The sequence below is a fragment of the Crocuta crocuta genome, unplaced genomic scaffold (assembly GCF_008692635.1).
Source record: "Crocuta crocuta isolate KB4526 unplaced genomic scaffold, BGI_CrCroc_1.0 scaffold812, whole genome shotgun sequence".
In the NCBI taxonomy this organism is placed as follows: Eukaryota; Metazoa; Chordata; class Mammalia; order Carnivora; family Hyaenidae; genus Crocuta; species Crocuta crocuta.
Genome location: NW_027530976.1, coordinates 1,092,764 through 1,104,905, shown reverse-complemented (window position 1 = coordinate 1,104,905; position 12,142 = coordinate 1,092,764). Strand labels below are relative to the sequence as shown.

The 12,142-nt window shown below is 37.2% G+C and overlaps 1 pseudogene; it reads left to right on the top strand.

Annotated features, from left to right (window-relative positions):
• The first annotated feature begins 8,331 nt into the window (after positions 1-8,331).
• Positions 8,332-8,643, top strand: LOC144236507 (protein S100-A11 pseudogene; annotated as a pseudogene).
• Positions 8,644-12,142: the final 3,499 nt, after the last annotated feature.

Below are 12,142 nucleotides of genomic sequence, written 5' to 3'. Positions count from 1 at the left end.
TCAGCTTGAAATAGTCATCAGATGGACATTGACAGTGCCCACTGTGATACTCTGTCACTGGAACCATTTGCATTTCTCAGAGCCCAGAGGTAGTTTCCACTTGCCCCATTAGGCATTTGTTTAACCAACATCATCAGTTCTCTGTCTCCAACTTAGCATCAGAAACTAAGGCTTTAATAATGAACACAAAGTGGTTGAAGACTGGCCCAATCTATACTGATCACTAGTGAAATCCTGGTGCTTTCAAAAACTCTTCAATAATTAAGCTGGGAAAGACACATACCAGGTTTAGTTTACAGAGTACTTAAAACAATTGAGTAGGGTAACTGATGATTAAAATACAAAGGATCTGCAATTTGTTCCTTAGAATAGGAATTACAAGTAAAGAGAATCTGCAGACTCCTAAATGAAGGATACAGTACATACGAAAATGGGTTTTTCAAAAAATCACAGAAGGCAATTCATAGCACCCATAAAATATACTATATTTCAGCAAAAGTTTATAAAAGAATCAGGATTTTCTTTCCTCTCCCATTGGGAAGAGTACCATAGAAGAGAAACAGAAGTTATCCCAAAAAGCTCTGTAATATTACCAAAAGACACTGAAAGCTGAGTGAGGCTCTTAAGAGTAACCAGGGAATATAGTTTCCAGTCATATTTCCCTCCCATGTGCTTTAGATCGTCTTAGTTTAATAGAGTATCATGCCTCTGTGATATTGCTGGAGCTGGCTTCCTCAGGCAATCACATAATTCACTTTTTTAAGAAACTCCATATGGGCAAGAGGCAGCTAAGGGAGTAGAAGGAAAAGAAAATGGCACTCTATGGTATTGCCACAATGGAAGAAGCCATTAAGTATCACTAACATAAAGATAAAATGCCTTCCACATGAAACATAAATAGAGCAGCCTTGATAAAAGACTGCAAGCATACAGTGCTGAATCTATAACATAACAACAATGGAAGAAAAGAAAACTTGTTTTGCTTTCTAAGATGACACTACTAAGCCATTAACAGGTCACATAACTTCTATTTTCTTACCAGAAGTGATGATAAGACAGGACTCAGCCATATAAACCCTGTATCTCATCTTCCTTGAAATACACTACAATTATTCGCAAGATAATAGCCACTACTATGTAAAAGGCTAAATGCAGCATCCAAAGACTAAATTCACAGCTATGTTCTCTTTACCATCAGGCACCTAATAGATTAAGCTAATTCATAACTCCTACATACATATGTATTTTACCTTAAGCAAACTTACTTTCATGCAAAGCATGTCTCATTATTCTCCTCTGTTATCACTGCTGTTTTAATTTATTACATATGTATTTACTTGTTCTATTGTCTTTCTAAGCTTCACTAGGTGATAAACTCTGAAGGCAGAAGCTATAGCTCTTTTGTTCATCACTCTATAGTGCCTAGAAGAGTGTGCTAGAGAGTAAGAGTTAATAGATAATTGTTGAATCAACCAATTTGTAATCAAAAGAAAAATAAGTGGTGGAGAGGTTAATTTCTAAAATTATTTCCCAGAGGATAATGAAATATGAATAATTTGGTATTTTAGCAATCAATCTAAACCTGAAAAGAAATAAAAGGAAGTCAGTAAACTGTTTAGCAGAGAAAACAAATTTTCTAACTGTAAGCCAGGGGAACCTTGGTTAAGTTTCAAGCTAGAAATCACCTTTATACTTGATCTGCAGCATTGGGCTGCATATCATGATGATCGGTAGCCTCCAAAGGCTTTTGAAATATATACCAAGCTCCCAACTCCTTGGCACTGCAAACCCCAAATTTATGTCCACTTCAGTCTTTGCCATTTCAGTGATAATTTACTACTTGGGCTGGAGATAATAAGCAAATACTATATATTTCTACTCACTTACATGGACAAGAGCCTTCAATGACTAGCAAATCATTTATTTTATAATACTGTAGCTCTAGCCAAACATTCTTATCCTCTCAAACTACATTTGCATTTGGTGATTTAGTATAATCAATATTTTTTTCATTGCCTATTACTTTTGAATTAGAGTGCTTACTGATCATTTTATTTTTCTAGAGGGAGGTTGAAAGTTGAAAAGCATATGTGTAGAAGTATGAGACACATGTTTGGGAAAGGAATTATGAAGGTGAAGATAGGTATAATGGAGAGCTTTTGACTTGTTCTTACAAGTTACAAGTTATTATGGCATTTGATACACATTTCTTCCCTAATAGTTCATGTTGTTAAATGAATGATATTCCTTAAAAGTCCCATCTACAAATCATTTGGTGGATGCTTCTTTGGAGGATATTGCTCCAATATACAAACAGACTGAGGCAGGAAAAATTTATAAAAGCCACAAAAAGTTGTCACCTAGCCTTGGGTTGAAAACCTCCAGTTATAAAGAGTAAAGGAACCAAATGAAGTAGAAATGTAGAAAACTATTGATGTTTATTTGATGGACTTCTCTGATTGTTGTTGATTCATCTCCAACACATTTCATTCATTAGCATGTTCCTCCCATCCTACCACCAAACCATATCTCTAACCACTTTATTTCCATTGCTCATGGCACTCTCTGTCCTTACCAAGCCACTACCAAGCCTCATCAAGCCCACTGTACTTGTCTCCTAACTTGTTTCTCTACTTCTTTATCCATCAATTGCAAGCCAAACTAACATCTTCAGAACATAAACTGTCATATCCCTTCCCCGCTTAAAGGATTCCAGTGGCTTTCTATCTCACCCACAATCAAATTTAAATTACTAAGGATCAACATATTGGTCCTAACTAAAACCTTTCCATATTTAGTTTCTTCAGCCTGCAAAGTTCCCCCCCTTTCTTCCATTGGCTGAACCCCATATTCCACCAAAGAAGAACATTCAGTCACTGCCCTGTAAAGTATTAACCTCTTCTCCAACTTGCACAGGCAATCTCTGTGCAATACTCTATTTAACTTCAGGAAACTTGTTAGCATCTGAAATTATTTTAATTACTCACAGATTCATTCTTTCCTTTGTTTACTTTTCTAGTTGCTCAGAAAAGTTCTGATCCATGGAAACTGTCCAATAATTGTTTACTGACTGAATACATGAAAAGAGAATTCTTGTTCCATATAATAAGCTTCAGATGATCATAACTTCCTTACTGTGGAATTAACTACTTGGAAAGTAATAAATCCCATCATATTGGGGCCNCGGGGCTCGAATCCATGAACCGCGAGATCATGACCTAAGCGAAAGTCGGACGCTTAACCGACTAAGCCACCCAGGCGCCCCATATTGGGGCCTTTTAACCTCTAAAAGCTCACATTATCCTGTATAGAAATAGCACTCATCACAACCAATTAAAACTCGTAGCTTACATGTTCTCACTAAACCCTGAGCCGCATGAAGGCATAGAACATGCATTACTCAATTCTAGACCACCTGTGCCTATCACAGTAGAGATAGTTCTCTATAATGATATGTATTACCAAAAGACTTCATGTTCTGCATAATAGCAGGAGGTGGCAAAGCAAATCTTTTTTATTTTTATTTTTATTTTTTATTTATTTCTGAGAGAGAGAGAGAGAGAGAGAGAGAGAGCATGAGCAAGTGTGGGTCAGAGAGAGGGAGACACAGAACCAAAGCAGTCTCCAGGCTCTGAGCTAGCTGTGGGCACAGAGCCCGATGTGGGGCTCGAACCCACAAACCATGAGATAATGACCTGAGCCGAAGTCGGACGCTTAACCAACTGAGCCACCCAGGTGCCCCGGCAAAGCAAATCTTAAGTAAATTTTTTTAACTGAATCAAAGACAGAAACAGTACCAATAACCTGTGGAGTTAACTTGGACTGCTGAGGCAAGTAGATTAGTGTAGCTAAATGTTTCCACAGAATTTTTTTTTTTTTTTTAGTAATGCATGTGCACGTGTGAACATGCACACACACGCACAACACTTTAATTAAGGAGGTCTGGTAGGTTTCTATTAAGAAACATAATACAGATCTCAGACAGTAAGGCTGATGATAATGCCGACTTAAAAGGAAGTGCGACTTGCTACTAATTGAATGAAGCTGATGGTGAGCCTGTCTGGAAACCCTGCCTGCTTACATTTCAAATGGAATGTTCTGGAAGGGCTCCCACTGCTAGGACAGTAGCTGAAATGAAGGCTTTTTCCCCTTCCTGCTGAAAGTTATTAGCTATTAACACTTGTCTTGCTTGAGAAAATGGCATGTGAACTAATGAAATTTTGCATAATACTGACATCCCTCTACTTATCAAGCATATATGTTCTAATATGAGTTACAGAAACATGCGAAATGGCAGAATAGACATTGTGGTGGTTGAAACAATGGTTTGGATGACAAACTTATTTTGGCTTAAAGGGCCTCTTCACAAGTTTTCTTTGGCAGTTAACACTATTTGGAAAAGAAGAATATTAATTGCTTTACCTCAGGATAACGAAGCGTGATAATGGACTTATGATCTATTTCATTTGAAGGATGCATAACATAATATCTGTCTTTCAGGGGGCTTTTTATCTATCATGTTGACATTCTCATAAAGAAGTTTGTACCCCATAGAGGCTTGCATTTGACTTTACATTTCTACAGCCTATTCTTAGTGATGTTAATATTTAAGGAGCTTTGTTGCTCCTTTAGAAAATGGCATACTTCTAGGTAATTAATGCCATGAACACTATGGCTAGTGATGTTCTTAGAATACATGCTTAGATGTTAGAAACTAATCCTTTTGTGAATGTTCTCACTTGTTTTTGAGTAGCTCTTAATAAAATGTGACTGATTAAATCATGATGGGTGACAGCCCTTTATTGTTGACCTTTCAAATTATCAGTCGGTTTCACATTCAACACCTTGATTAAACATTATTCTCCATTATTAAACATTTCTTTGTAAAGACTATGCTATCAATACCTAAGCTTTATGATTTAATAAATGAATCATCTATAAGCTAATTAAATATATGAAAACCTAGATAGGAAAATTAAGATTTAAAAAATTAGGTATAGGTTTATAAATAGCCACTACTCATTCTTCTAGGTTGAGTGATTAATGTTAACATGTGGTAGGGATAGTACTTGAGCAAAACTTGTCATCTGCTGTATTTTAGATGAGAGATTACAAATTAACAGAAAACTAAATGAGGATCACAGCATTCTACTCTTCATCATTTGAATAAAACTACATACAGTCAGGTGTTTAGAGATATAAATGTTGAAGTCAGCAATGATGTACCATTGAATCATAGATTCTCTGAATTGAAAGAAATCTTAGAGAATCCACTTATTGGAACCCTATGTCTAATAAATCACACCCGTTTATAAACTTGCTAATATATTTGTTTTTCAGTACCATTTGGACAGCTCTTGAAAGAGGGTATTGATTATAAAGCAGCATATTCCATCTTTGAATATCTCCATCTGTTAGAAATATTTTTCTAAAGCTGACCAGAATCTGTGAACTCACAATTTCCATCCACTAACAGAGTCACAAAAATAAACTGAATATCACTAAAGTATAACAATTCTTTTTATGAGTATTTTATTCCAGTTAGGAGGTACCCACTAATTTTTCATTTTTCTCACACATGAATATGAGTTCTATAAACTTGAGTTCTCTGTTTTTTTCCCAACTATACCACTTAGTGATTTACTAAGTCTCCAAAGTCTTCCTGGGGATTTTCACCCAAGTATACTCAATTTTTATGTATTTTACTTATGTCTTCCCTAGAGCTAAACTCAGTACAGTCTACTTTCATTAAGCTCTTTTAGTTCTGGGAATCGCTTTATATATAATAGTGTATAAAAGGAAACATGTATAAAATGTATTTCTCTACTTTTTACATTGTCAAAAATAACAATATCACCAATTACCCTTAGCCATATTAGAACAGAGAGTAAGAAAAACATAACTTAGATGACACTATAAGCACATGATGAATGAGCAAATTCAATAGCGCCCAAACTCTCAACACTGAGTTGCAGTGGTATCCAGGTGAAGCTTAATCAAAGACATGGAAAATGAAAACATATTGCTCAAGCTGATGGCACTCCAGGCATGAAGTCTCCAGTCCAGGCTGGAGTGGGGCTAGGAGAAGCTCAGAGGAAGGCAAGATTCAAAATGTTCACACTCACACTCTTGTAGTCTTGTCCCCATAATGACTCATGAAGAGCTTGCAGGCAACCATAGTTGTTCCTCACACAGACTGCTATCACAATTAGATTCTATCTTCCCCTTCCTGGATTTTTTTTTTTTTTGTACTTAAGTAGGATCAAATTATCATTTAAATTGGCTGATACAGAACTGGATCTCAAGAGTACTATTCCAAATTTTTATTACTTTGTTTTGAACCATTTAGGATATAACAATGGTCTTAGCAAAACTGGTAAAATTAGAGTTAGACAGGAAAAAGGTAGAGATCTTTAGCCAGCAACTCTATTTTAAAGTGGTCAATTTCAATTTATCGTAACACATTTGAGTACATGCTGTTGGTATTTCTAAAAAGGTGAGCGATCTGGAGAAAGATAAATCACAGGAAGGTCAAATGTAATCTGTTAACCATCCACTAGTGATAGTGCCATTAATGAACCTTATACAATTTTATGTCTAGTGTTGCCTGAATTTTGTAGACACATTTGTTGCTCCCTCCTTAAAGGATTAAAAATAATCCCACACCACTCATTTGTTCTCAGACACGAAAATCTTCCTATGTGCTTTCCTATATGAGATCATGATTCTGACACCCTTAGCCAGTGTACCAGTGTATCAGAGGTGGCTGACCATCACTGGCTGTCACACAAATGATGCATTCTTACACAGACTTCTCAATGAAACCATTTGCTTTATTATTTTCACTAGGCATGTTAGAAATAGATGCTTTTGTAAGCTTCTAAATGAAGCAAAGAGAGAACTCCTGAAGGGTAAGATGGTTTTGACAGTGTGATTCATTTTTTTGAAGCCATAAGCACTAAAAGAATAAACAAACGAATAAACAAAACTTGTCGGGTTGGCTGTCAAATATAATTAGACTATAATGGCTGCTGTGAGACCTCCGTTTATTTCTAGCACAATGAGCTGGAACAGAACTTCACTGAGCTTGTGCCCGTGGTGGATTTCATAGGCCAGGCATGGAGACCTGATTGATAGGACAGTCCTTTTCATGCCCAAGGAATGTATCAAAGACTCCCCTGACAAAAGATGGTTCAGGAATTAAGGTTTGGTGTAGAGCAATATAAAAGGCATGACCTTCCAATCAGGAGCTAGAGTTCTTATCTTTTCTTTGTCACTACCTGGTAACTTGAGGCAGAATATTCAAACATGAGGTGTCTCCATTTTCATGTGTATAAAGGAGCCTGGACTGAATTACCTCCTTTCAGGACAACTTTAATTTTTTTTATTCCATTCATTATCCAAGAGCCTTAAAATCAATGAGGCATTAAAAAGAGAATTCAATTGACTCCAGTTTATTTTCCCTTTCATTGACATTTTGTCTGTGTGGGAAGTCAATATTATATTTGTTCTTAATCAATGGAAGTAAGGAAGTGGTAGGAAAAGTTGATGAGGAAAAAAAAAGATTCAAAGTTGTCTTTTATCTCAATGAACCTAAAAATATGGAGGGGCCCATTTAAGTAACAGATCTCTAGTTATTATACATAGTTAGGAGTGAAAGTACTCCTATTGTTGTACTTTACTAAGTTAAAATATTTAAAGTCTGCAAACCCAACAGCATCCTTTGCTCCTTCCTTGCTGATGTTATGTCTTGCTAGTGGACCTGATCCAAAGAGGGGTGTGAGAGCCAAATGTTCAATTTCCAGGAATCTTACAAACTGATTATTAAACACAGACATCAAAAATCAAACTACAGAAACTCACAATTAAATTAATTGCATTAAAAACAATATAGTAAAAGCTCAAAACTTCTAATTATCTTACTACTGAGTACTATTATCTATTATCTTGGGTTTATTTACATTTATTGCGGGTATAAAGTGGAATCCTACAGAATGTATGTCACTGCACACCTTAACTCTATATCCAGGGGCATCATGTTGGTAGCATGAAACTGGTTATGTTGACAGTATTTCTACCACCACCCCCCGAAAAAACAAACAAACAAAAAAAAACTGGCAAATGTTACAAATCAAAACATGATTCACTGTTTTGCCAATTATCGAGACTTAAAGGAGTAATGTAAAAATGTTAATAATGTAGTCTAAAAGTATGTCACACGTTATGAAAAAAAAAACACATATTGATGAACCATTTTTCTGGTATTCAGCGATCTGGCAAAGAAGCGCCACCACCGCTGGGTAACAGCGTCTGTGCCTGCTTCATGCAGACATGGTGAAAATGTCCAGCCCTGCCGAGACTCAGCAGTGCACTGAGTCTCTGACTGCTATTTTCCAGAAGTATGTTGGAAAGGAGGGTAACAACAGCATGCTCTCCAAGGCAGAGCTTCTAACCTTCATGGACACAGAACTGTTTGCCTTCACAAAGAACCAGAAGGACCCCACTATCCTTGACCGCATGATGAAGAAACTGGGCCTCAATTCTGATGGGCAGCTAGATTTCCAAAAATTTCTTAATCTTACTGGCAGCATGGTCAAAGCTTGCTATGACTCATTTACAAAGTCTACCCATTTGTGGAAGTGAATCTGAGTGGCTCCTGAGCCTGGCCTCCAGACCACTCCCTTTCCTTCCCACTCCTCCTGTTCTCCTCCCATCCTATGCATACCTGGAGCCCAAAGCATCCACAGCCCCATGCAAGCCAGTCCTGCCAGTAGGTAACAGAGCAACAGTGCTTTTAAAAGTGCATGCACACGCACACGCACACACACACACACACACACACACACACACAAGATCTAGCAAAGATGCCCTCACATTAATAATAGGTACAATTCTGACATACATCTTCACTGTTGTTTTATTTTTGTATCACTCATTAACTCATATGAAATTATCAAATAACATTCATGCTGAACTATGCTCCTGAGCTGCAAAAACAGTCTGATACAAAGCTACAGATGCAAAGTTTAGAAAATACTTGAAGGACATATTCTGTACAAATCAATCAGGTATAAAAAAGTTATCAAGAATACTACATATACTATCATTATTTGTAAATATTGTGCTACAATATTCCCTTTAGCAATGGAATTTATAACACCCTTATAAAGGTACAAACATGTGCCCCCCCCCAACAGCCATTTGTTAAATATTTACCAACATATCACAAACTTGAATCTCAAATCATCTGAATTTGTGTTTCCAACTCTCATGGCAGCTAGGAAGGGCCAGTGATCCTAGTTCTGGTCAGGTACACTGAAGTGAACTTGGTTGAAGGTCACTGAGAAATATTTTATTAATTGATAGATAGGAATGAATATGTGAGAAGAAAGTCCTTGCTTCTTTCTTGTCTTAGAAATTTCTGTAGCAGTTGCCACTATAAGCCACAGCAGCTGTCTAGTGGCTGTGGAGGGGAGATTAAGAGGGTCCCTATAGAAGTGATCTGGAACTCTGATATCATGAAGTCACTAAAAGCTTCTTTGGAATTACCTCTCTCTCCACTTCTTTTTGAGATTTATTAGTAAACCCCTAATCTTTAAGTCTCATTTTTATTCAGATATTTTCTTACTTGCAGCCAAAAGCATCCTAACTGATACAATGGTGTGCACTTCTCATCTTTGGCGATTCTCAAGAAATCTCATACGCATACATAATCCTATATCTAAGTTGCCACACACATTTACTCTGTGTGTGTGTGTGTGTGTGTGTATACATGCATGCACATGTGTGTGCATACGTACACATGCTTCAAGCCAGATCCTTCCCTCCTTGTCCTTGAACTTCCTGTGTTTTCTTCTATACTGAGCCATCGAAAACACTATCTATTCCTATTGTAACACTTCAAACCCTCCCCATTCTACCTTCAGTAGCTCAATTGTATAAATATTTCATCCTTTATCTCATTTCCTTGGAGAAAAATTCCTGACCCTGTGTCTTCTGCTGTCCCTATTGTTATAAAATATCACATTTTCTCTTGCAACATTTATCTTAGTTTTATATTTTACATTGATTTATTTATTAATAGTTAATAATATTGGGCTTAACCATTCTCGTTATTAGTAATTGTATTCATTTTATTAGTATTATGTCTAATTGTATGTTCTTCCCACTTATCTCTGAACTTACTTATCACTCTGCCATCCCTGAAATAACTTTTGACTTGCCTTCCAGAATACCATCTATTCTTTATTTTTCAGTAACCAACTACTCCTTTTCAACCTCCTTTGGTAGCTTCATTTTACCTCCTTGATTTCTTAATATTAGTGTCTCATTCATTGAAGAATACTTTCATCACCTCACTGCTTGTTATGACACCCATTCCCTGCGGGATCTTATCCTATCTAATTTCTTCAAATAATATCTATGATGAAAACAGTCCAGACTTTTTGTTTCAACCATAGCCCAGTGGAAATCCCCACCAGGGACTCAAAATCAACATATTGAAATAGAACTTCCAATCTGTCCCCACTCCTCATGCAACAAAGTCTTCTACATCTACACTCCTTCCCATCCCAAGTAAGGGCAGTTTCATTTGTCCAGTTATTCAGGCCAAGTCCATGTGAATTAACCTTGACTTATCTCTTGCTGGCTCATTACAGGTCCTACTGATAAAGAAATTCTGTAAGTGTCACCTTTAATATAATCAAGTATGCACCCACATCTCCCCAGCTCCAACATTACTACCCTAGTCCAGTCCTCCATTATCTCTCCCCTGGATTTACTGCAATTGTCTTCCAACCAGTTTCCCTTCTTCCTCTTTACTCCTCTTTATGCTTTTCTCTACATAACAACATTTGGCTTTTACTCTACTCTACTTGAGAAAGAAAGAGTTTGGGGCATTATGACAGCTTTTACCATGGCCTTGATTAACTACTGCATGGTTCTCTTGGACTATCCAAGGCGATTCTGAGGTAGGTTGAGGATGGTGCAGTGGGTAAAAAACGGGGGACATAAAAATAAAAGAGAGGAGGGGCCCCGGGTGGATCAGTTGTTTGGGCATCTGGCTTCAGCTCAGGTCATGATCTCACTGTTCACGGGTTCAAGCCCTGCATTGGGCTCTGTGCTGACAGCTAGCTCATAACCTGGAACCTGCTTCGGATTCTGTGTCTCCCTCTCTCTCTCTCTCTCTGATCCTCCACTGCTCTCTCTCTCACTCTCTCTCAGAAATAAATAAAACATTTAAAAATTTAAAAAATAAGAGAGGAAATCACCTTTGTGATTTTTGTCATCTCTCTTTTATTCTTGAATTTCTGCTTGGCTTGCACCTCAAACATATCAGCAACATGTTGTTTTATATCTTGGACATTATTTCTGAGCAATGTATATGAGACACTTCACACAAATGCATGGGTTGTCTTCCCTAGAATATAGGAGAAAACCACTTGAAGATTTTTATTTCGTGTCCAGGGCCAGTTCAATACAGCACCAGTTCTAATGTCAGAACAAGAATTTGTATTTTGTTTCATGTAACTATATTTAAAGGATATGGGTTTTATATTTGAATACACAGTACTCATTTCCTTAAATTGTCAAAATAACAATGGGCTAATAAGATATCTACAATTTTCTTATTGAATTGTAATCTTTTCCTCCTTCCTTCCCCTTTTTCCTTTTCTTCTTTCCTCCTGTCCCTCCCCCTCCCTTAATTCTCTTTTTGCGCTCCTCACCATTGTCTTTCTTTCTTTCCTCTCTTGTTCTCTTGTGAAACTGTGGACATGAGAGTGCACAGATAACAGCAGGCACCAGCATCTTCCATGTTATCCATGGGGTTCTGAGCACAGCATGCCTTTGGCCCAGGCACGTGGGGGAACTGAGAGAAGCAGGCTAGCCATCTGGAGACGAACATATGGGTGGTGTGACATACATTCTCACTATTGGCGGCTGGGAGGATCAGAAATAAAATGGGGAGGTTTTACTCCTCTTAATCAAAGAAACAACAAAAACTACAACTACAACAACAACAACAAAAAACACTTGGAAATCGAAGGGGGTACTAATACAGAGGGATCCCAACTTAAAGGAAAAACAGTTTTACTAAATGCTCATACAATGCTACACAAACTTTTTAAAAATTAGAAATGCT